Genomic DNA, 27,198 nt, shown 5'->3' with positions numbered 1-27,198 from the left:
CCCTTTTGTAACATTTCGGTCCCACCGAAATGAGCGATCGGTCCCACCGAGTTTACCTGACCAACTCTCTGGTTAGCTTATTACCAGAATCGGTCCCACCGAGTTTGTGTAACCGGTCACACTGAGATTACGTTATGCCCTAACCCTAACCATATCGGTCCTACCGAGTTGCATCTCAGTCCCATCGAAAATACTATGGTCACTAGGTTTGCTAAATTGGTCCGACCGAGTTTCTCAATTCGGTCTCACCGAGATTAGTAAATTGTGTGTAACGGTTAGTTTTTGTGTGGAGGCTATATATACCCCTCCACCCACTCTTCATTCGTGGAGAGAGCCATCAGAACATACCTACACTTCCAATACACATTTTCTGAGAGAGAACCACCTACTCATGTGTTGAGACCAAGATATTCCATTCACACCATATGAATCTTGATCTCTAGCCTTCCCCAAGTTGCTTTCCACTCAAATCTTCTTTCCACCAAATCCATATCCTGTGAGAGAGAGTTGAGTGTTGGGGAGACTATCATTTGAAGCACAAGAGCAAGGAGTTCATCATCAACACACCATTTGTTACTTCTTGGAGAGTGGTGTCTCCGAGATTGGCTAGGTGTCGCTTGGGAGCCTCCGACAAGATTGTGGAGTTGAACCAATGAGTTTGTAAGGGCAAGGAGATCGCCTACTTCATGAAGATCTACCGCTAGTGAAGCAAGTCCTTCGTGGGCGATGGCCATGATGGGATAGACAAGGTTGCTTCTTCGTGGACCCTTCGTGGGTGGAGCCCTCCGTGGATTCGCGCAACCGTTACCCTTCGTGGGTTGAAGTCTCCATCAACGTGGATGTACGATAGCACCACCTATCGGAACCACGACAAAAACATCTGTGTCTCCAATTGCGTTTGAATTCTCCAAACCCTTCCCTTTACATTCTTGCAAGTTGCATGCTTTACTTTTCGCTGCTCATAGACTCTTTGCATGCTTGCTTGAATTGTGTTAAGATTGCTTGACTTATGCCAAGATAGCTAAAATCTGTCAAAGACTAAAATTGGGAAAAGGATAGATTTTTAATTGGTCAAGTAGTCTAATCACCCCCCTCTAGACATACTTTTGATCCTACACGCTGGCACCACTGTCATTGTCGCTGGCACCATCCACACCATCATCAACTGCGCCGCCTTCATCCACCGCGACCACCACAACATCATCATCGGAAGCGAAAGCTCTAACCAGAGCATCCACATTGTCATCCACCCAGCGCCCAGGTCGCCTCGAATAGCCCCGGGGACTGGGGCTATGGCGGCATCGAAGTCGAAGTTGGGGTTGCCATTCTGAAGATGCCGGAAGACGCGGGAAAACACGCGCCCGAGGAGGCCGCGGCTCTTTTCGTCAACAAGCTCGCAAGCTCTCTCAGCCTGGTTCTCCAGGCGTGTCACGACGTCGGCGAAGAAGGTAAGGTGGCCGGCGTAGTCTTCTGCATGAGGATGAGGGGCGTATTCATCGCAGATAGCGCCCAGCGCCCGGTTGGCCCTCACCCTGAGGTCATGGAGCATGGGGGCGTGTTCGCACTACAACGTCTGTCGGTGGATCACCTCCTCCCTGCTCTGCTACGCAAGGGACTCAGCGGCGGTAACTCACCACTGAAGCGGAAGTAGTTCGGCACGAGCGGAGGCTAGCTCAACCTGCATGGAGATCAAAGCAGCTGCAATGGCCTTCTCGCGCTACTTCGCCTCAGTCAACCTCGACCTAAGGGCGGTGGTCCTGCCCTCAGCTTCGGCTGCCATGAGCTTCAGCTTCAGGTCATACCTATTGGCAAGGTTAGCGCGAGCCTCCTCCACCCTGCGGTCCACTTCCTCCTGGATCCTGGCCTCACGCGCGCTGACGACATCTTCCGCCTGAGCAACCTAACACTCCCTCACCTCCAACCGCTCAAGCTCGAGGCTGCGCTCTGTGGACTCCAACATTAGCGCTTCCTCGCGCTTCAAGACCTCCTCCTCATTAGGCGGTGCCCCTTCATCGACACCAAGGCAGCACTGTGCGCCTCTGCCTGCTGCTCCAGGACGGCATTCAGGGCCTGAAGCTCCTGCCTGCGCTTCTCGGCAGCCTCGCGGTGGCGGTCTGCCTCCCTGGCCTCCTCCAAGGCTCATGCGCTGGCCTCATGCGAGGTTTCAAGGGATGCCTCGGCGTTGACGTTAGCACGCTCATGTTGGAGGCGCCCGAGGTTGATGGCCACCTTCAATTGACGCCATTGATCCACCAGCCGAAGACCCTCGGTTTCCAGGCGAGCGTCCACATCCACAAGCTCTTCGGCGAGCCGGCTCAGCGCACCCATAGCTTCTTGGAAGAGCTTGTGACGAACGACACCCCGTCTGCGCGCAAGCTCGAATGTGCAACCGGGTCTGTCCTCCACGTCGGGAGTTGTTGAATAGGTTCGAGGTGTCTCGCCTCCTCCCAACAGGGGGCTAGAGGCCGGTGCCTTTCCAGCCACCCTTCGGGCCCTGACGGGGGCCCGGAGGGGCAGAGGTTCGTTACCCAAAAGAGAGGCCAGGACCGAGGCCACCCAGCTGCGATCAATAACCAGAGGAGGAGCCCTCGTCACACCTTTCGCGCCCCAAGCAAGGCCGCGAAGAGCGAATGGCAAGAACGTGGGGTTGAGGCGCCAAGCCGGCGTGCTTGCCTCTCCGTCCAACCTCACACCAAGTGCTGCGGGCTGGCTTGAGGCGCCCAAGGTCAGCAGAATTCTCGAGGCAGGAAGAGGTTGCTTCTCGGGAGACTTTGTCGCCTTGGCAGAAGGGACCCTGAGGAATCACGGTCAGGAGGAGAAGCGGCACCCTGGAAATTATGAAGATAAGGTACTCACTTGTCAATAGCGATGTACTTCCTCTACTTCAATGGACGGAAGGCGTCACCACTGCATCCTAGAGATCCCCTCCTTTTGTGGAGCGCCGCGAAGTTTGGGCGGAGCCGGCCGAGGCCCAGGGCAGGGCCACCAAGGCCGGGCGCGGATAGTGCGACCCCTGAGGAGGCGACTTCAGGGGTGCCGGACCGCATTGAGACCTTGATGCTCGCGTTGTGGAGGTTCATCGAGGCCTCGGGGGCTCCGACCGCAGGAGCATCGGACTGCGTCACCCCCCAGGCCGTCTCCTTAGGACGGCTTTCCAGGGTCCCGGGGGTGGCACCTCAGGAGCCCCGAGTGGTGCCGATTCCTCAGCCGCAGCGTCGCCATCGCCCGACAGTGACCGCCCCCTGCACCTGCTCCTGGGGAGGGCCCCGCGCTCGCGGCAGGAAGAGGGGCCACGAAGACAGGGCTCTCTCGAGGCCCTTCAAGGCTAGCTGGGCGTGGTCCCCATTCATCGAAAAGGGGCATCTGCTTCACGAACTCTGCCTTGTTCGAGCAGCAGTACAAAAGATAGCCCTCCTCCGGCAGGTTGGTTTGCATTGGGTCACCCGTCAGGAGCTCGAGCACCATGCGCCGCGCCTCAGGAGGAAGAGTCGGAGCCTGAACCCTCATGCGGTCTCCGTAGCCAGAAAAGGACCACATTGGCCGAGAGTGGTGCTGAAGCGGAGCAATGCGACACCGGATGAACTCCTTCACCACCATGGGCATCATCACGCCAAGGTCCTTCCACTTAGTGAGCCGGAGCCATACATGGGAGAGCCGCCGATCGGTGAGCTTCGCGTGCCCCCAGCCGGAGCTCGGAGCAGCTGGAACCCGAGGGAGAAGTAGCAGGGGGCTGCGCACGCCAACGTCCATGAACACCCACCTCCCCCCGAAGCCTCCGACGACTGGAGAGAGCTCGAAGTCAATCCCCGAGCCGGCCGTCGCCGCGACGGCATGGAAGGATACACACCCAGAGCGCTGGAGAGGGTCTGTCAAGTGCAGCGAGAAGAAGTGGCGAAGCAGAGCCATGGAAGGGGTAATGCCCACCATGGCCTCACAGACGAAGGCGAAGACGGCAAGAAGGATGATGGATTGGGGATCAAGATGCAGCGCGTTAATCTGGCAGTGCAAGAGCACAACATTGAAGAAATTGGAGAAGGGGGAATGGGGGCTACTGTCGGTGTTCCGCACTTGCCCCACGGCGCTCCACACTTGCCCCTTGGCTTCACCATGAAGCCAAGTCCGAGCGCGCCTTGGGCCCGGGGGCTACTGTCGGTGTTCTGGGAACAGGGGTCCCCAGACTTGCCTGCCTGCGGCCCACGGCGTGGCTCCTATAGTGGCCTGGTATGACCCATCTTCACCAGCAAACACTCAAGACCCTCGCGAGGGGCCAAGCCTCGCGAGGCGGATGACACAAGACCTCCTCAGGGGAAGCCTCGCTAGGCTGGCTCGTGAGGAGCGGAGAGACCAAGGCAAGGGGAATCTCGTGAGGTTCCCGTGACGTGAGCCATGACGACCAAGGCCAGGTGGGTGCCAGGCGGTCTGCGCCCGCTGCCTCTTTGGTGCTAAGGGAGCAGGCGCAGGCGAGGAGTCCCTAGGCATCAGTCAAAGGTTTGCATATCGGAGCAACAAGACCATGACTAGCTGGACGGCAGGACGGAGGTCATCGGGGAGCCCACGACGGCGTCACCACCAGAGCCTTTGGTAGGCGAAGACCACCTTTTGTCAGGATGGCTTGTACTAGTTGTCCCCCTTCAAATTGGCTGTTGTGGGATCCCTTCCCGCCTAATATTTGGGAAGAGGACCAGGGCCCCTATAAATAGGACTAGCCACTACCGTAGGGAGGCATCTCATCTGGGATAGGATCCATTCCACCCACATACGCACCAGCTCATCGAGCTCAAGAACACCTCTCCTCAGGAGACAGTTCTTCCCTTGTACTTGTTCATCCTCAGCCTGCAAGGCAATCCACCACACCACACTAGAGTAGGGTATTACACCAAATCGGTGTTCCGAACCAGTATAAACTCTGGTGTCCCTTGTTCCGCGGGCTCGGTGAGTTAGGCTTTAGGATCGTTGCGAGAGCATGAGCTGTGGGGAGGGAAATTCGTGCGCACCCCAGTGTTCGAACCTCAAGGGTTTTGTCGAAACCCGAAATCCGATAGTGCGAGTAATTTTGTTGTGGTCCAGTTTAGCCTGGTGTCATTTGTGCTTGTGTAAACCTTGACTACATAATTAGTGGAGGTAGGTGAAGCTAGTTTATGCCAAAGTAACTTGAGTGATATGCTTGTCATACCTTGCTTGTGGATGTAGGTTTGCTATATCATTATGTGTGATTTTCCAATACATTCAATGTATTGACCCTTGTGGCTGCAACTTATCATGTTGCAGGATATTCTGATGATCAGTAAGATATAGTAGGGTCGCGAGTCTTCACTCAACATTTCGCCAGTGGGCATTGATGGGACTCATCGTTTGTTTATACCGCATTTCCGCTATTATTATTGAATAAGGGTAGCTACGAGCTACATAGTTTGTAATACTTTATAAATTCTGGATCATACATTGTAGTAAATGATGCACTTGTTACTTTGATATTCCTATGTACTGTCTGTGCTAGCAAATCAATCCAGGGATTAGCACAGTAGGCACAGAGACATCAAATCTCATCAGGTTCGGGTCGTTACACTTACTTACCCGAATTACTAGGATTAAATGATAATAAAATCTCATAGCATATGTTTGGCCGTTTGTCCATGCATAACAACCATTCACCTAATAGTTATGTTTCCTTTATTATGCAAAGAAGCGCCTCTCTCCGAGTATGAGAAGGTTAGGGACAGAAATATGCTGAGGAACAATCGGATATTCCAGTCCCTTGGCATCGGTGCAATAGCGTGCACCGCAACGCTGCCCGCACCCACGCCCGAACTCCGGCAACTGCCGCGGGCTCCACTCTGGCGAGCTCCGGCCTCCCCATGACCCAGCACCTGCACCGTTCGACGCGCGGGAGCAAGAGCTTTCCAACACACCCAAACGCGCTTAGAACGAGGCCTTGTAGCGGTTTTTCGAGCCGCGCCGCCGTCTCGGGCCTCGCCGGCGTCAAGCCGCCGGTGGGTTTGACCCACTTTGACCCCGGCTGGACCCCGCCTGAGTCAATGACATGTGGGGCCCAGCCCTGCTAATTTCTAATTTAGGATTAGTTAAACAACTAATTACATCCTGTTAACTAATTGGGTCACTGACGCGTGGGCCCAACCCCATTAACTAAACTAGTTTAGGTTTAATTTAATTTAGGATTAGCCACAGACACTGACGTGTGGACCCCACACGTCAGGTTTGACCTGGTCAGCCGCCTTTGACCTGCTGACGCAATGCTGCTATCATGCTGACGCAATATATCATTTTTCTGGTTTAAAAATAAATCAGGAAATTCCAGAAAATGATATAAACTTCAAAAATTCATAGGAATTCAACCGTAACTCAGATTGAAATAATTTATATATGAAAAATTATCAGAAAAATGCAATCTATCCATCTGTATCATTTTCATGCATGAAAAACCAACTTATACTTGCTGTATAGGTGAAAACATATAAATGGCATTTATAAAGACTTAACTTGGAGTTGCATTTGAATTCTTGGTTCAAATGGACTTCATCCAATTGAATGCTAGCTGCATTAGCTCAAACAACATCACATCTACATTCCATGTTCATGCATCATATTGTTGCATATGTTGGTGTATTGATTTCCGACACCGTTCCGTCTCGATAGGTCCTGCTCCGGAGAGTGTTCGATAGTACCTGTCTGAGGAGCAGTGCCCCCCTGTTGATCTACCAGGAAAGCAACCCCCTTGTTCATTCCGATACAATCCCACGCTCTCGCTCCTGCTCTCTTTTATTGCATTAGGACAACAATGATTCAACTGCTACTTCATGCTGCGGTAGTTGAACCCATTCCTCTGCATGACCTGTCATTGCCACAGTAAATAGTTGAAACCCACTAGCATGTGTAGGAGTTGATTGAGTCATGTGGTGTTCCTACCATGCCATGCCTGCTATTGCTTAGAGTTGTGTCAGGTCTGATTCATTGGGAATGGATTGGAGTGTTATGCTATGTTCTGATGCTGAGAGTTAAGCGTGTGAAAACAATTTGGTAAAAGGTAGCGGTGAGAGGCCATGTAGGAGTACATGGTGGGTTGTCTCATTGGGACCATCCTTAAGAACTAAGTTCTGTGTAAGTTGTCCAATGACTAGCTGCTACCACATATTGGGCTCCGGGCGCTCCAAGCTCTATTGACTTATTAACCAACTTGATCTCTGTCCAGGAGTCGCAACTAGTTTCTGGTGTTTGTAGGTAGTGCTATTTTTCTACCGAGTGGCACCCGGCAGGGTGGGCTCGGGACAGACTAGGCACAGGTGGCATGGTGTACCAAGTGGCACCCGGATGGTGGGCTTGGCAACCCTGCTCACATCGTTTGGGGCCGTGAGCGACACCCCGACCGGATCTCCTTGTGGATGGAACCCAAATAGGCGATAAACCTGGACTAGAGTCTTGTGTGGTTAGTCAGGTCGTGGCCGACACCCTCGCCAGGCTTCCGCTTGAAGGTTGCCGAGATACATGACGTGTACATGGTGATAAGTGGTGAGAGCGTGTGTGAAGAAGTACACCCCTGCAGGGTTATCATGATCTATTCGAATAGCCGTGTCCTCGGTTATGGACTTCTTGGATGCTTACGTGGTACATAGACAACTTTAAGTGGATACTCTAAAATGCTCAAGACAAGTGTGAGTGCTATGGATGGCCTTCTCGTAAGGAGACGAGGATGAATCCATAGTAGTGTATTGATGTGGTGATTAGTGGACTCGTGTGCGCTGCCTCATCTCAAAGAAGTTTCTCGTTGTCATAGAACAGGATAGCCACTGAGTCAAAGCTGGCTTGCTGCAACTAAACCCCACATTACCTTCTTGATACAAATGCATGTATGATAGGATCTGATGTAAGTCTTGCTGAGTACCTTTGTACTCACGTTTGCTTTATTTATGTTTCGCAGGTGAGACATCTGTCTCACTAGTAGTACCGCTTGGACTTCGACGAGTAGCTTGTTACCTCAGCTACGATCTTGTTCCCTTGGGAGGGACTTGTATATAGTCAGGCTTCCCAGCCTTTTTCTTTTGTAGTTGTCTATACTCAGACATGTAATGCTTCCGTTGCTTGTATGCTCTGAATGATGGGTTATGTGACCCCTGTTTGTATTAATGTGATGTGGCTCTTCTGAGCCTTTATCTATATGAGTTTGCATTATGTTGTGATGTCATGTTATAAAGCACATAATTGCATGTTATGCGTACATGTGACGTGTATTGCTATGTGTGGGATCCGACAATCTAGTTGTTTATCCTTGGCAGCCTCTCTTATGGGGAAATGTAGTCTAGTGCTTCCTTGAGCCATCGTAGTCCGCTACAGCCCGGTTCACCGGAGTCCTGCTAGCCCAACACTACTGCTCAGAACACTTGACTGGCTGGCATGTGTTCCACTTTGTTCCTATGTCTGTCCCTTCGGGGAAATATCACGCGGTGACTTCTGGAGTCCTGCCTAGCCTGCTACAGCCCGGGTTCCCCAGAGTCCTGTTAGCCCAGTGCTACAGCCCGGATTCATATGCTGTTGATCGACATGCTCGATGTGATTCATGTATGCTTGTCTCCATAGGTCTGTGCCCCTTTGGGTTCACGACTAGCCATGTCGGCCCGGGTTCTCTGTCATATGGATGCTAGCAATACCATCATATACGTGAGCCAAAAGGCACAAACGGTCCCGGGCCATGGTAAGGCGACACCCGTGGGAATACCGTGCGTGAGGCCGCAAAGTGATATGAGGTGTTACATGCTAGATCGGTGTGACTTAGAATCGGGGTCCCGACAGAAACCACGCCTTCACACTCCATTGACTTCAAGTGAATGTGTTCATACATCATTATCTTCAACGTGAATGTCTTCAGGAACCACCATTGTCTTCAATGTCTTCATGCATTTTTAGGAGTCATCTCTGGTAGGTAAACTGAACCAATGAGGGACTTCTACCTGTGTTATCCTGCAATTCTTACAAACACATTAGTCCCTCAACCACGTTTGTCGTTAATACTCCAAAACCAACTAGGGGTGGCACTAGATGCACTTACAATCTCCCCCTTTTTGGTGATTGATGACAAACTGGTTGAAGTTATCAACGAGGATAAATGTATGTGTAAGTTAAAGAACACGGTCATTGGCTTCGTGAGTTGAAAGGGCTCTCCCTGAAGATGTGCATACAAGTAATTTGCCTTTGAATGCAAATGCACATGGCAGGTTTTGCTTTGCAGAGATATCCTTCAACTCATGAAGACAATTCATCATTCATATAAAAATGTAATGAAGATAATGACATGCACAATGAGAAATGAGCGTCCGCAGAATGACTTCGTGTGGAATTTATCATCACAATAAATGGTACCAGCAAAAGTGGCGGACGACCATTAAGTTTTAAGTGTTAAAAATCAAAAAACAACAGTTCAAGAACGAGAGTTGGAAAACTTAGCAAAATAAGCACTCGACCCATATAGACCCGCTTGAAGACTATCAACTCATATGCTTCTCCCCCTTTTGTCAGGAATGACCAAAAAGGTGTGAAGACATAGAGTGTCTATGTGTTCCATGCAGTGTTGGTGAAGATGTTGGGGCAGCAGGGTCGACGGTGGAGTTAGGCGATGCAGACGGGCCTGATGCAGTGAAGCCATAGCTGGTGAAGTGGCATCGTCCTCTTCATCAATGACTCGCGCAACAATAGTTGGAGCCGAAGATGAGTACTCAGAGTCTTCAATTGAAGGTGTTGGATGCCAGCTTGCTGACTGTGGAGGCCTGGAGTCAAACTTTAAATGTTCAGTGAAGCCATATGCTTGAAGTTCATCTTCAGAGCACAACAGAGTTAGGCTCTTCCAGGCGCGCCGACATGCTTCATGAGCAACAAACAAGTTCTTGGTGGGGAGGTTGCGAATGCGATTGACATAAACTAGGAGACTTTGCATCTGGCGCTTCATCTAATCATGATTCCTATCCTGCTTTTGATGATGTGAAACAAGAAGCTCTCGATCATTCAGCACACGAGCATGCTTCTGAGGCCTTTGGGCTACTATGCTGGCTATTGGATCAGTGTAGGCATGATGCAGCAGCCGAAACTGACCGACAAGAGGACCAACAACAATAGTAGTTGGATTCGGCACATGAATCCCTTCGAGAGCTTGAGTGAAGCTTGTGACATATCCACTTTAGGCAGAAATACAACATGGTTGCACACTAAAACTTGATAATTGATGGTGGAGTGAATCTTTATTAGCCGTATGACCCATGGAGCATAGAACCTAAGGCCAAATAAATCAATGCCAGAAGCCACCAGCTGACGAATGAACAAGTCTTGAGTATTGAACCTGATGCCATTGATGATGTAGAAGACCAAAGTCTTTGTAACACCCCGGATATGACTTTCCCAATTTGTACTCCAACTCTTCCCGTTTCCGGCTTTAAGTTATTTTATTTTCTCGGGTTTGGGTTTTTGTCTCTGTGTTGTTGTTATCATTGTCATGCATCTCATATCATGTCATCATGTGCATTGCATTTGCATACGTGTTCATCTCATGCATTCGAGCATTTTCCCCGTTGTCCGTTTTGCATTCCGGCGCTTCGTTCTCCTCCGGTGGTCATTTCTACCTTTCTTTCGTGTGTGGGGATTAAACATTTCCGGATTGGACCGAGACTTGCCAAGCAGCCTTGGTTTACTACCGGTAGACCGCCTGTCAAGTTTCGTACCATTTGGACTTCGTTTGATACTCCAACGGTTAACCGAGGGACCGAAAAGGCCTCGTGTGTTTTGCAGCCCAACACCCCTCCATTTTGGCCCAAAACCCACCAAATCCCTCTCCATCATCTAGAGCGTTCGATCACGATCGCGTGGCCGAAAACCGCACCTCATTTGGAGCTTCCTAGCTCCTCCTACCTCTATAAATATCCCCTCCCCGAAATTCCGGATCCAAACCACCCTAAACCTAGCCCCGCTCCTCATCTGCGCGCCGGACATGTCCGTCCGCCTCCTCCGGACACATCGCCACCGCCAACCGGGGCGCGCCACGTGGCGAGCGGCGCCCCACATCGCCGCCTCAGCGCCCGCTGCCCGCCGAGCCCGCTCGGGGCCCCCGCGGCCCACGTCGCCCCGCCGCCTCCATCCCGCACGCGCCGCCTCTCCCTCGCGCCCGGCCGCCGGCGCCGCCGCGCGCCACCGCCGGAACTTCGCCGCCCCGCCGCCGTAGTTCTCCGGTCGCCGCCACCGCCCGTCTCCGGCCCTCCTCGTCGCCCCGCGCCGCCGAGGCCCTCCGCCGCCACCGCACCACGCCGCCCCGTCGTCCTCCTCTCCTCCGGCCGGCGTGCCTCGCCAAGTCCGGCGACGAACTCCGGCAAGCTCCCTGGCCATCCTCCGGATGCTACAGTGAAACCCTAGGGGTTGACTCCGTTTTCCCCCTAAGTCTGCATATTTTTCTTGCAAATTCATCATGCCGTAACTCCACATTCGTAGCCCCGTTTTGGGTGTATAGCATATCAAAATGTTCATCTCAGAGAGTGCATCATTTCATTGCATTGCATCATTTTCATTGGAGTTCATATTGATGCCCAAAATGCTGTTAGAAGAGGGCTACTTGAGATATTTGTCAAATCTGCTACTCCATTTAGATATTTGTCATTTTTGCCATGATTAATGTGTGCATGATATGCCCATGAGCTCTATATATGTTTTGTTAAGGGTTTTGCCATCTTTCCAGAGGTGCAACCCATGTATTTTTGTGATGTGTGTGGTGACTAGCACAAGCTTGCAAAGTGAGGCACTTGGTAAAGCTGATTTCAGGGACTTAGCATTTCCACCAAGTCCTTGAGCTGTTTATCTCATATGGCCATATGTTCATGATGTTTCCTGGTGATCCGTGCCTCTTTTGAGGATGATCAGTAAGGATGTTCTGTTAATCTTGTAGTGCTCTATCCATCCATGTCTTTGTTTGCAATTATGGAGCACCCTAGATTGAGTCAATCGAGCTCTACTTTTGCTACTTCGTGAGTCTGGGCAGATTGTCTACTTGTTAGCGATTTTGCCGGTGATGTTGTAGTTGATCCGTGCATGCTATGCTATTGTTCTTGCCATGTCTAGCTTGCATTTTGTGTATTCTTGATGGGTGTATGCTTAACTTGTCATGACTTGCTCCGTAGTGAGTGCATCGAGCTCGTAAACATGCCTACTTGATATCTGTTTTCAGCATGCTCCAGTTTTCACTAAGTCTGAGAACTGGTTATGTTTTTGCCATGTTCACATGCTTCCAATTGTATTTTCTGATCCCTTTTGGCTCAAGGTCACTAAGGGACTTTTGTTAAGCTCTTTGAGTAGCTCCATGCCATGCTTTACTTTGCCATGTTCAGGTCATGTAGCATGTAGTTTTGCTGCTCCGAAGAGTGCTACCTGATCTGAAATTCCAGACAAGTGTTAATTTCACTAAGTCTGAGATCCGTTTACCATATGCATTTTTGCCATGCTGGTTTGAACCTGTTAATGGATGAATTGGCCGTAGCTCAGTGCTAGACTTTTGTTAAGAATCTTGAATGCATCCCTGCCATGTATTTTGATGCCATGTTTGGGTGCTTTAGCATGTTCATCTTGTTGCATTTAGATGGCTACTTGCTGTAAATCGCAGACCGGTGTCATATTTGAATCGCTTGCCATTTCCAAACCGTAACTCCGATTCCGGCGTTCTTCATATTGTTTTCAAGCGATTTCATGTCATCTTTCCAGTGGCACACTTGGATTCCCAAGTTGAGGCCAGGTTCATGCATTCCTTGTCACATCTTGCATATGCATCCCGCATCGCATACCATCCTTGCATCATATTGTTTGATCCTTGCACGTGGTTGATTGTGTTCCGTTTGATTGTTTGTCTTGTTTGGGTAGAGCCGGGAGACGAGTTCGCTAACGAGGAGCCCGTTGAGTTTGCTTTCGAGGATCCAGTCAACTCTGACAACTTTGCAGGCAAGATGATCATACCCTCGAAATCACTACTATCTTTGCTTTGCTAGATGCTCGCTCTTTTGCTATGCCAATGCTACGATGCCTACCACTTGCTTTCAAGCCTCCCAAATTGCCATGTCAAACCTCTAACCCACCATGTCCTAGCAAACCGTTGATTGGCTATGTTACCGCTTTGCTCAGCCCCTCTTATAGCGTTGCTAGTTGCAGGTGAAGATTGGAGGCCGTTCCTTGTTGGAACATTATTTACTTGTTGGGATATCATTATATTATCTTGTTATCTTAATGCATCTATATACTTGGTAAAGGGTGGAAGGCTCGGCCTCTCGCCTAGTGTTTTGTTCCAGTCTTGCCGCCCTAGTTTTCGTCATATCGGTGTTATGTTCCCGGATTTTGCGTTCCTTACGCGGTTGGGTTATAATGGGAACCCCTTGACAGTCCGCCTTGAATAAAACTCCTCTAGCAATGCCCAACCTTGGTTTTACCTTTTGCCACCTAGCCTTTTCCCTTGGGTTTCGCGGACTCAAGGGTCATCTTATTTTAAACCCCCCCGGGCCAGTGCTCCTCTGAGTGTTGGTCCAACCTAGAGCACTGTGCGGGGCCATCCCTTGGCAACTTGGGTTACGTTGGCTCCCGTACGCTTAGCTTATCCGGTGTGCCCTGAGAACGAGATATGTGCAGCTCCTATCGGGATTTGTCGGCACAGCGGGTGGTGTTGCTAGACTTGTTTTACCATTGTCGGAGTTGTCTTGAAGAATCGGGATACCGAGTCTGATCGGAACGTCTCGGGAGGAGGTCTATTCCTTCGTTGACCGTGAGAGCTTGTCATGGGCTAAGTTGGGACTCCCCTGCAGGGATTTGAACTTTAGAAAGCCGTGCCCGCGGTTATGGGCAGATGGGAATTTGTTAATGTCCGGTTGTAGATAACTTGAACCTTAACTTAATTAAAATGAATCAACTGAGTGTGTTACCGTGATGGCCTCTTCTCGGCGGAGTCCGGGAAGTGGACACGGTGTTGGAGTAATGTTTGCCGCAGGATTTGCCATCTAGTTATGCGTTCACGCTTTGCCTCCTCTTCTCGCTCTCTTTTGCGAACAGGATAGCCACCATATTTGCTAGTCGCTTGCTGCAGCTCCACATATTTACCTTGCCTTACATATAAGCTTAAATAGTCTTGATCGCGAGGGTGCGAGATTGCTGAGTCCCTGTGGCTCACAGATTACTATTACACCAGATGCAGGGCCTGATGATTCCACTCCAGGTGACGCGCTCGAGCTCAAGTGGGAGTTCGACGAGGACTCTCAATGTTACTATGTTTCCTTTCCTAATGATCAGTAGTGGTGCCCAGTTGGGGGTGATCGGGACCGTGTCGCATGTTGGGTTATCTTTTATTTTAGCGCCGTAGTCGGGCCATGAGTGTTTGTATGATGTAATCTTATTTATGTACCTTGATTGACATGGCGAGTGTAAGCTAACTATGTTATCTCCCCTTTTATTACATATATATTACATGGGATGTTGTGAAGATTGCCTAACTTGCGACATATGCCTTCAATGCAATTATGCCTCTAAGTCGTGCCTCGACACGTGGGAGATATAGTCGCATCGAGGGTGTTACAGTCTTCATAGCGCCTTAAATCTTGTCGTGAGGAGAATGCCCTTTGATTGTCCATAGAGGATGCCTCAGAATGTGATAGATGGTGCGGGGCAGGTACTCGAGGTCATAGCTGATGGGACCTTTGGCTCCAGCCAGTCATGCTGGCAGGGAAGACAATGGTTGGTCTTTCCTGCCTTGGAGCTTCGGCTTCATCTTGCATGGGCTTCTTCTTCCCTGCGGCCAATCGGGGGTCAATGCCTGGACGCCCATGGGCCTTTCTCTTCACAACTTCATTGTGAGCTTGTACACATTTCTCAGCATAGTACATCAGACGCTCTCCGGAGCCTTTGGCTTTATCGCGACGCTTATGTAATTCAGCCTTCAGAACTGCCATCATCTTCTGCAAGTTTTGCACATCAATGACACTGAGCTTGGCCATGTGCTTCTTGAGGAGAGCTTTCTCATGATCAATCTTGTTCTTCTACTCAATGACTTTCTAAGCAATAGCAAGCTCTTTGTCTCTGCAGCCCTGGAATGTGACGCTGATGTCAATTGGCAGCTGCAGATCGTCAATGGTGAGAGTTGTATCTTCGGACCATTCATCGATGAAGTTGTTGAGAATGTCGGCATCAAAGAGAGGCAAATCTTTGAAGATTTCAGCCTCCTGTTTGCTTTTGATTAACATCTCCAGGGGATCATCAGCAAGATCTTCATCACTAGATAGATCAATGACTGCCTCTTCATTTTTTTGTAGGATGCTTCTAGGAGTGAAGCCTTGCCTAGAGATTTTCTTGGGCTTCTTGGAGGTGCGAGACAAGTCTTCAGACTGCACACTAGATTCAGGCGGTACAGATTTCAATGGCTTCACTCTTGAAGCCTTTGGAGCAGTAGAAGACTTTGAAGCCTTAGACTTCTTCACAGGCTTTGAGGGCTCTGGAACTTCAGCATGTTCATCTTACATAACAACTTCTTCAACAGTGGCCCATTTGAGTGGCACAATGTGCCAGAAAAGAGTTAAAATCCTCAAAGGGGCCAATGCGATTTGGCTCAGCTTTGACACTGCCATCTGGACTTGGAGCAGCTGGACTTGCGTTGAAGTCAATCCCACGATCCTTCTTGTTTTGAACTACTGAAACATTTGCAAACTGAAGATTGGCTTCAAACAGACCATCTTCATGACACCATCAAGGACTTGATGGGTCAGCATTCTCAGGCATTGGGCCACGGACCATGCAAGGAAAGAACCCTCTTGCAATGGCTTCAGCCTTGGTCTTGGGGTGAAGCTTCCTATGTACAATATCCCCCCAGGGTGGCCTCACAGCATTCTTGTTTGAATATTCTGGAGTCACAAAATGATATAGAAACCATTGCTTTGCCCAATATCTATGAATCCATTGAACTCTAGTCTTGCGCTCACAATAGGTTTCTTCAGGGTCAGATTTGTACATCTCATATAGATCTGGTGGCAAGTCCAAAGTAGTGTTATCATGGCGCTGCCCGTCACCCTTCTTTGCTGATTTGCCACTAGCCATTGGCTTCAGACTGAAGGGCTTCACAACAGTGTTTGGCTTCAGGTGACTGGTCAGATAAGAACTGGCTTCAGGAGATTTAATATGCTACTATAAGAACTTTGCAAATGAATGCAGACTATGAGAACCAAGGGACTCTCCCATGGACATGTACCTGTGACAACATTATAGATGCGAGGGAAGGGGAAGAGGTCATATGCATTCATAGAGGATTTTGAAGATAAATCTGTTTGAAGACATTGACCTCATAGCGCTAAGACATTCACTTATAGATGTGAGTTGGTTCCAGATTTGTATGAATCCATGAATAAGTACAAGTGAGGAATCTAACTAATTGTGAAGCATAAGTGAAAGTACTTGTGAGGTATGAGATGCATAGAAGTAAAGATCCAGATTTGGATGTGAGGAAACATCTTTCTGAAGACATATGAAGTTTCAACGAATCAAACATGCAGTAAAAATAGGCTTTTAATTACCGTTCAAGAACAAACAAGACTACTAGAGGAGTTATGGAAGGAGGCCGAGCAGTCCAATCTTCCGTGCCCTAACTTGGCAGCGGAAGACACCTACGGCGGGGGCAGAGGGAGGACGATCTGCAATCGGTGCGACATCAACGACGGAGAGGTCGCGACAGCGAAGCGCTTCGTCTCTGTCGACGATGAAAGCTAGCAATGGCGCTAGGGTTTGTGCGGGACGGCGAGGGGAGTAGGAAATAATGACTGTGAGGGGTTGTGTATTTATAAGGAAGTGGGACGGTGTAGTGTAACTACTCAGGTGCCCCTGGCGGTTCACATCTGAAGGACACATGGCATGCATGCAACAGCTTAAATGTTGTGCCACGACCCCACAAGTTTCTGGTTTGTCGGGTGGTCGTTCTGGCTTCTTCGGTATTCAGGCAAAAATGATAGAGATAGTAAAAGCTGTTTAAATGTTTGTCTCTATATCTTCAACTGACAAGGACACGGTGAAGAAAATCGACACGTGTCAATAGAATGCATATGAAGAGACAAAGAGAATTAGAGAGATAAGCACGGAAGGGGTTAAGGTCCAATCACATTCACTTAGCGCAGAAAATGGCAACTTGAAGACATAGCTATAAGGGAATGTTGTAGAGGACAGAACATATAAATAATACACACACACACACACACACACACACACACACACACACCCATACACACACATCTGGGCTATTCTGTTTCGCATAATAGAAATTATTCCTGTTACCCTACTTGAACTGACGAAGTTGACAGGTTGGACTAACATGGTTTGCCACCTGAACTGACCTTCCTACGTTTTCGACGGACGGAAACATGCGATTCAGGGGGGAGCTTCCGGGGGTTTTCTGGCACGGTGCCGCGGGCTACTCGTTGCCAGAGGAGACATGTACGGGGTTCTGCACATGCGCGCGCTGACCTGGTCGTGTTTTCTGATCTCAAGTCACCGGAGGTGACGGTGTGGGTATTTGGCTGCGGAGGTGTTGCGGGCGTTGGTGTTTACCGTGGTGTTCGTAGCCGTGATCTTACATCCTCTTGTTGTTTTATGTGTTGTTGGGTTGTCAGAATGATCGGTGGGTGAGAGTTTTTGGAGATTCTTTGACTGTAATTTCTGATTAGGAGTTTTGGTGTTCTTGGTCGTTGGCCTTGGCCGCCGTGCAAATGTGTTCTTCTTTTTCTGATGTTTTATTTTCAAATTGGCGTTGCAGGGAGATACTTGAGGATTGTATGAATAGATTTGTGTTGTCAATTTTGCTTCTTGGGTTGTTTCTACCCATGATTCCCATGTGATTTGGTCATTGGCAGAGGTGGTGTATGGTGGCTGACTATAGCCTACGATTTCTTATAATCTGGTCAAACTCTATAATTAAGTTGCATGTTTTTCACTGTTGTTTGAATGGCTGCCGCATGTGTAGTTGGACTACTTCATGTCAAAGTTGTATTATTGTGCGTTGACATCGGAGTAAGTAGTTTCTATTGGCTGCCTACCCAACCATGTCCACTTTGAATATAAAGCCCTTGCCCTCTGTCACTTTTGTTCCACTAGCTGCCACCAAAGAAAAGCCAGATGGATCCTGAGCTGGGAGAGGTCACAGAGGAGGAGGGGATGCCATCGATGTGAGGGCTGCAGTAGCAGAGTGGAGGAGGAGGAGGAGGCGCAGGTGTAGGCAGAGGGCATAATGTGCTGCCGAGGAGGAAGTGGAGGTAGAGTTCAACAGACGCCTTGCCCGCGAGGTGATGGATACATGCAAATCCAATGAACTGGAGCTACTTTTCCCAGACAGCAGGGGAAGGAACCATATACAGATCATTAGTTGGGCTAGGCTGACAGCGGCCACGGTCCACATCCATCCACCAGGGCCAAATGGCGTCGTTTCTTTGATCATTATGACTGAAGTATTGAATTTTTATGTTTTTAAGATTGTGGTCTGAGAGTGCAGATGGTTGAATGACTAAATGAATTCAACTATCTACTTCTGAATGAGTTTTTTTATCTACATATGTTTGGTATGTGCGCTTTGAACTACTGCTGTATGTGATGTCCAACAATTATTTTGAACTGCTGCTTTATCTGAAGTTTAACTATTTTGCGGTCAATGTTGTATGACTTGTATAATAACTATTTTTTACCAGCTGGCTGCCCACCTACCTATTTATTATTTTTATAATCTACGAGTCTTCCTGGCTATAAATTTTGTCCATCTATGTGTGGTGTGTGGCTTTAGTCCCCCTCCTTTTTCTTCCTTCTTCCAGAATTAGATCTAGGTTCCTCCCTCTTCTCTCTGTTGTTTTCTTCCTTTTTCCTGTGTTTCCCATGGAGGATTGTTCATATGGATGTCTCGCAAACATGGCACGCATAGCTGACGGCTGTGTGTACGGATCTGGTTTGGAGGTCACCGAGAGTCAGCGCCGTGGGCAACTTTCATGTCTGCCGTACATCAACCATGGGTTTCGTGCACCCTATGTTTGTCGCCAGACGGTTGGGGACTTGGAGGAATCATGGGTATGTGTTTCTATTCTTTTTGTTTTCTTCTTTTTGTAGGTCTCATTTTGAATCCCATGTACTGAATCTATAGTTTGGTTTTATTAATAGTTTGTCTATAATTTTTATTTGGTTTTGTCAGAAGTTAACAATAGGGATTTGTATGTGTATTTGCTCATTACTTAACAATATTTATCCATTTTTGTATAATCCTTGTTCTGTTTTTGTCAGATGTTTTACTATAGGGGTATTGATATGTATATTTCTTCAGTTTACTCAGGACATATTGATACGTCTCCGTCGTCTCTACTTTTCCAAACACTTTTGTCCTTGTTTTGGACTCTAACTTGCATGATTTGAATGGAACTAACCCGGACTAACATTGTTTTCAGTAGAATTACCATGGTGTTATTTATGTGCAAAAACAAAAATTCTCGGAATGACCTGAAACTTCACGGAGCAACTTTTTGTAAAATATAAAAAATACCTGCAAAAGATGAAGGCCAGGAGGGCCACCACCTGTCCATGAGGGTGGGGGCGCGCCCCTACCTCGTGGGCGCCCTGGAGCTCCTCCGACTCCAACTCCAACTCTATATATCTTGTTTCGGGGAGAAAAAAAATCAAAGAGAAGGATTCATCGCGTTTTACGATACGGAGCCGCCGCCAAGCCCTAAAACCTCTCGGGAGGGCTGATCTGGAGTCCATTCGGGGCTACGGAGAGGGGAATCCGTCGCCATCATCATCATCAACCATCCTCCATCACCAATTTCATGATGCTCACCGCCGTGCGTGAGTAATTTCATCATAGGCTTACTGGATGGTGATGGGTTGGATGGGATCTATCATGTAATCGAGTTAGTTTGTTAGGGTTTGATCCCTAGTATCCACTATGTTCTGAGATTGATGTTGCTATGACTTTGCTATGCTTAATGCTTGTCATTAGGGCCCGAGTGCCATGATTTCAGATCTGAACCTATTATGTTTTCATCAATATATGAGAGTTTTAGATCCTATCTTGCAAGTCTATAGTCACCTATTATGTGTTATGATCCGTTAACCCCGAAGTGACAATAATCGGGATACTTACCGGTGATGACCGTAGTTTGAGGAGTTCATGTATTCACTATGTGCTAATGCTTTGTTCTGGTACTCTATTAAAAGGAGGCCTTAATATCCCTTAGTTTCCGTAAGGACCCCACTGCCACGGGAGGGTAGGACAAAAGATGTCATGCAAGTTATTTTCCATAAGCACGTATGCCTATATTCGGAATACATGCCTACATTATATCAATGAACTGGAGCTAGTTCTGTGTCACCCTAGGTTATGACTGTTACATGATGAACCGCATCCGGCATAAGTCTCCATCATTGATCCATTGCCTATGAGCTTTCCATATATTGTTCTCCGCTTATTTACTTTTTCGTTGCTATTGCTATCATCACTACAAAATACCAAAAACATTACTTTTGCTATCATTACCTTTTGCTACCGTTACCACTACTATCATATTACTTTGCTACTAAACACTTTGCTGCAGATATTAAGTTTCCAGGTGTGGTTGAATTGAGAACTCGGCTACTAATACTTGAGAATATTCTTTGGCTCCCCTTGTATCGAATCAATAAATTTGGGTTGAATACTCTACCCTCGAAAACTGTTGCGATCCCCTATACTTGTGGGTTATCAAGACTATTTTCTGGCGCCGTTTCTGGGGAGCATAGCTCTATTCTTTGAGTCACTTGGGATTTATATCTGCTTATCATTATGAAGAACTTGAGAGATCCAAAAACCAAGATTTATCCCTCAACTACGAGGGGAGGTAAGGAACTGCCTTCTAGCTCTGCACTTGATTCACCTTCTGTTATGAGTAAGCTTGCGACACCTAAACCTGCTTCTGCTATTCGTTCTGATATGTCGCATGTTATTGATGATGCCACTTCTGCTATGCATGATACTTATGATGAAACTACTTCTATGCTTTATACTACTATGCCACTTGGTGAACTTCTTGATGAACAACTTGCTAGGGCTAGAGAGAATGAAAATATTGAATCTGATAATACTAATGAAATTGATGATGAAGACTTGCATGTTATTCCTGAGGGTTATGTTTTTGATAAGGAAGCTTCTTTAGCTATTTTAGCTTGCAAAGATAGATACGAACTTAAGAGGTTATTAGCTAAATGGAATTAGAAATCACTAAATGCTAGAATGAAACCTGACCCTGCTTTTGCTACTTCACCTATCTGTGTTACCGATAAGGATTATGAATTCTCTGTTGATCCTGATATAATTACTTTGGTTGAATCTGATCCTTTTCATGGCTATGAATCTGAAACTGTTGTGGCACATCTTACTAAATTAAATGATATAGCTACCCTGTTCACTAATGATGAGAGAACTCGCTACTTTTATATCCTTAAAATATTTCCGTTCTCATTAAAGGGTGATGCTAAGATTTGGTTTAATTCTCTTGATCCTGGTTGTGTGCGTAGTCCCCAGGATATGATTTATTACTTCTCTGCTAAATATTTCCCAGCTCATAAGAAACAAGCTGCTTTGAGGGATATATATAATTTTGTGCAACTTGAAGAAGAGAGTCTCCCACAAGCTTGGGGGAGGCTTCTCAAGTTACTTAATGCTTTACCTGATCATCCTCTTAAGAAAAATTAAATACTTGATATCTTTTATAATGGACTAACCGATGCTTCCAGATATTACCTGGATAGTTGTGCTGGTTCTGTTTTCAGGGAAAGAACACCGGACGAAGCTGAAATTCTATTGAATAATATGTTGACAAATGAAAATAATTGGACACCTCCAGAGGAAATTCCTCAGCCTATTCCTAAACAACCTCCGAAGAAGAGGGGTATTCTATTTCTCAGTCCTGAAGATATGCAAGAGGCAAAGAAATCTATGAAAGAAAAAGGTATTAAAGCTGAAGATGTTAAGAATTTACCTCCTATTGAAGAAATACATGGTCTTAATTTACCTCCTATTGAAGAAACATATGATCCTAATCCATTACTTATTGAAGAAACTCGTGGTCCTGATAACCCGACACATGCAGTAAAGGTAAATTCTCTCTATAGATATGATAAAGCTGAAATCCCATTTACTAAATTTGCTAGCCCATGCTTAGATGAGTTTGATAAATTTATGTTTAAGCAAGAAGACTTCAATGCTTATTTTGGTAGACAATTGAAATACAATTCAAATATTCTTGGACACTTGGGTGATTATATGGCTAATGTTAAAGGTGAACTTAAACTTATTAGTAAACATGCTTCTATGGTTACCACTCAAGTAGAACAAGTACTTAAAGCTCAAAATGATTTGCTCAATGAATTGAATAGTAAGAATAATGATTATGCTGTTAGAGTGGCTACTAGAACTGGTAGAATGACTCAGGAACCTTTGTATCTTGAAGGCCACCCTAAGAGAATTGAGAAAGATTCTCAGAGAAATAATATAGATGCACCTAGTCCTTCTAAAAGGAAGAAAAAGAAAATTGATTGGACTTTGCATGCTTCGAGTGAACCTATTACTGAAACACCTGAGAATCCAAATGATATTTCTATTTCTGATGCTGAAACACAATCTGGTAATGAACCTGAAACTAGTGATAATGATAATTAAAATGTTCATGATGATGCTCAACCTAGTAATGATAATGATATAGAAATTGAACCTGCTGTTGATCTTGATAACCCACAATCAAAGAATCAACGTTATGATAAGAAAGACTTTGTTGCTAGGAAACATGGTAAAGAAAGAGATCCTTGGGTTCAGAAACCCATGCCTTTTCCTCCCAAACCATCCAAGAAAAAGGATGATGAGGATTTTGAGCATTTTGCTAAAATGATTAGACCTATCTTTTGTGCGTATGTGATTAACTGATATGCTCAAAATGAATCCTTATGATAAGTATATGAAAGATATTGTTACTAATAAAAGAAAGATACCGGAAGCTGAAATTTCCACCATGCTTGCTAATTATACTTTTAAGGGTGGAATACCAAAGAAACTTGGAGACCCAGGAGTACCCACTATACCATGCTCCATTAAAAGAAACTATGTTAAAACTGCTTTATGTGATCTTGGAGCCGGTGTTAGTGTTATGCCACTCTCTTTATATCATAGACTTGATTTGAATAAGTTGACACCTACTGAAACATCTTTGCAAATGGCTGATAAATCAACTGTTGTACCTGTCGGTATTTGTGAGGATGTACCTGTTGTAGTTGCAAACGTTACTATTTTAATAGACTTTGTTATTCTTGATATTCCCGAGGATGATAGTATGTCTATTATTCTTGGAAGACCCTTTTTGAACACTGCAGGGGCTGTTATTGATTGCACTAAAGGCAATGTCACTTTTCATGTTAATGGTAATGAGCATACGATACACTTTTCGAGGAAACAACCTCAAGTCCACAATATCAATTCTATTGGAAAAATTCCATCGATTATATTTGGAGGTTTTGAATTTCCTCTTCCTACTGTCAAGAAGAAATATGATATTCTTATTATTGGGGATGTGCATATCCCCGTTGAGGTAACATAGTGTTATTCGAAATTTCTCCGGTTCCATGTTATTCGAAATGAGTTTGTGAACAAGACCTGATCAACCTTGTTAGTGGATTCCTTTTGATGAGCATGAGGTGGATGAAACTAGAAGGCACAACCTTCTGTATCCCACTTTTATTTTCTGTTATTTATATTAAATAAAATAAAAATAAATATTTTTCTGTCTGTTATCTGATTATCCGTGCAATATAAAAATACCCCGAAAATAAAAGTTCTCCAAATGCCCTGAAATTTAAATATGATTTTTTCTAGAATATTTTAGAATATTTGGCACTGAGAACAGAGCAGGAGGAGCTGGCACTTGGCCACGAGGGTCAGGGGCGCGCCCTACCCCCTGGGCGCGCCCCCCTGCCTCGTGGGCCCATGGTGGCCCTCCTCCACTTATCCTTTCACCCACACACTCCTTCTTCCTCCCACAAACATGAATAACCAGCTCAAACCCGAGTCCAAGCTCGTTTTGCTACCATTTTTGATCTCCTTGCTCAAAGCACCTCTCACAAAACTGCTTGGGGAGATTTTTCCTTGGTATGTGACTCCTCCATTGGTCCAATAAGTTTTTGTTCTAGTGCTTTATTCATTGCAAATTTGTGCTGCCTAGGTGACCATGTTCTTGAGCTTGCATGTCAAATTTATATGGTTCCAAGTAGTTTTGATGCATGCTATAGGCTCTAGGCACTTGTAGGAGTAGTTGCTATCAATATTATTGAGTTTGGTTTACTTTTATTTTGAAGTTACTAAAAAATTTCAGAATTTTTCAGAGGAAGAAATATGCTTAGGAAAATGTTCCAAGGTGGTTCTTCAAGAAAACAAGGACCCAGGATTGCAATGTGTGATGTTGATGAAGAGCCACCAAGAGACGCTCAAGTGCGTCCTTGTGAATGGCCTTCTAAGAACTTTATGGATCGAGCGGGAATTAAGGAAGGATTTAACGCATATTTGCGTAACGCTAATCTTGTGAGCTTCGAGGAAGAGAAGTGCAGCCAGTATCACCATCTCACTAGTTCCTTTGTGAGAAGGTTTGAATTTTCATCTTCACGTAATTCTCCAACTGTCCTGTTTGATCTCTATGAAAATTCTTACACTATAGACTTAGAGGATTTTACCACTGCTTGCAAACTTCCACAATGGGGTAGTATCAGGGATCCTTGCAAATCTGAATTTAGAGATTTTCTTGCTAGTATAACTATGGGGGAATCTAGAGATATAACACAAGCTACCATAGGGAGCATTCACTTTCCTGCTGTACATTATTTTGCTCTCTTCATAGGTAGATGGATTAATGGTAAAGATGAAGCATGTCATATGTGTGTTCCTGACCTCAGTATTCTTAGGAGTGCTGTGTTAGGAGACAAATCTTATAATTTGGGAGCCATTGTTGCACGTAGGTTGCATCTTAATAGATTTAATGGAGATTTCTTTGGTGGAATTTATGCAACCCACATAGCTAATTTTCTTGGTGTGGCCATACGCGAAGATGATATTGAATTACGCCCTGCTTACTTAGACTTTAATGCTATGGTTCACCACCAGTTTGTTGAGAGGAATGAATCACCTCTCCAGTATCGACTAATCTTTGACAGACGGCGTGCTGTCCGTATTACTCTCCCTGCTCCTGCCTTCTTTGATCATCAGGCAAAAGGAAGATATATTATTACCAGAGAGGAGGCAGATGAGTACAAGAGGAGAGCGGAGGCTGCTCGTCGCCACACTGCAACTTAGGAGGTGATAGCCGCTGCATTGCAGTACGACCCCAACTACTATTAGGGATATCCGCCAGGCCAACCGTGGCCATAGACCAACTTAGGCCAAAAGCCTAAGCTTGGGGGAGTACGTATCTCCCACCGACATTACATTTATGTTCACACACTCATTGCTAGATGTCAGTCCTCATACTTTTTCATTGTATCATCCATGCTAGTTTATTTCCTTTTTATGCTTTCTTCTTGTGTGTTTAATAAACCTTAAGAAAAACCAAAAAATTTAGTTGTAGCTTTTAACTAGTTTTAATTTCCATGCTTGTAGTAGTAATTAAAAAGAAAACCCAAAAATATTTCCTGTTCTTCTTATGCTTGTTGGGAGCTTTCCCGTGTAAATAGTTTTATTTCTTTTCTTTTCTTTGGGGGTCGATAGGAGAAGACCATGATTAAATTATTGAAGTAGCTCTTATATGCATAATTGTTGATCTAACAAAAGAGCCCATATTGCCTTGTCTTCTCCTGTTTATTGAATGCTTGCAGATTCCAACTTAGTCCAATGCACGCGCACTATTATTATTATTCACATCATTCGGTCGTGCAAGTGAAAGGCAATTATGACGATATATGATGGACTGACTGAGATGAGAAAAACTTGTATGAACTCGATCTCTTTTGTTTTTGTAAATATGATTAGTTCATCGTTCCTGATTCGGCCTATTATGAATAAACATGTTTGCAATGACAACTAGAGATCATAGTTCTTGTGCCATGCTTGATTAGCTATGAGTTATAATGGTTTACCTTGCGTGCCAACATGCTATTGAAATGGTTATGATGTGGTATGATAGGGTGGTATCCTCCTCTGAATGATTTAAGTGACTTGACTTGGCGCATGTTCACGCATGTAGTTGAAACAAAATCAACATAGCCTTCACGATATTTATGTTCATGGTGGATTATATCCTACTCATGCTTGCATCCAATGTTTATTAATTTTAATGCATGTACATGGCTGTTGTCGCTCTCTAGTTGGTCGCTTCCCAGTCTTTTGCTAGCCTTCACCTGTACTAAGAGGGAATACTTCTTATGCATCCAACTCCATAAACCCCAAAGTTATTCCATATGAGTCCACCATACCTACCTATATACGGTATCTACCTGCCGTTCCAAGTAAATTTGTATGTGCCAAACTCTAAACCTTCAAATAAATATCCTGTTTTGTATGCTCGAATAGCTCATGTATCAACTAGGGTTGTCCGTATCTTCCATGTTAGGAGGGTTATTCTCAAGAGGAGTGGACTCCGCTCCTCACTCACGAGAAAAATGGCTGGTCACCGGGATGCCCAGTCCCATGCTTTATGCAATCTAAATCAAAATAATTGCAAACAAAACTCCCCCTGGGACTCTTGTTAGTTGGAGGCACTCGTTGTTTCGAGCAAGCCATGGATTGATTCTTGTTGGTGGAAGGGGGAGTATAAACTTTGCCATTCTATTTGGGAACCGCCTACAATGTGTGTAGCATGGAAGATATTGCCATATCTTGGTTGTTATGTTGACAATGAAAGTATACCTCTCAAAATATTATTCACCTCTATTTCAATACCGATCTTTGGCACCTCTAAAAATCCGTGCTTCCCTCTGTGAAGGGCCTATCTATTTACTTTTATGCTGAGTCATCAACCTCTTATTAAAAAGCACCAGTTGGAGAGCACTGCTGTCATTTGCATTCATTATTGTTAGTTTACATTGGGTATGACTTGACTGGATCTCTTTTACCATGAATTACAATGTCTAGTTAGTCCTTGATCTTTAAAGGTTCTCTGCATTTATGTTTTG

This window comes from Triticum aestivum, chromosome 7A, assembly GCF_018294505.1.
Source record: "Triticum aestivum cultivar Chinese Spring chromosome 7A, IWGSC CS RefSeq v2.1, whole genome shotgun sequence".
Lineage (NCBI taxonomy): Eukaryota > Viridiplantae > Streptophyta > Magnoliopsida > Poales > Poaceae > Triticum > Triticum aestivum.
This window is presented reverse-complemented; position numbering follows the sequence as displayed.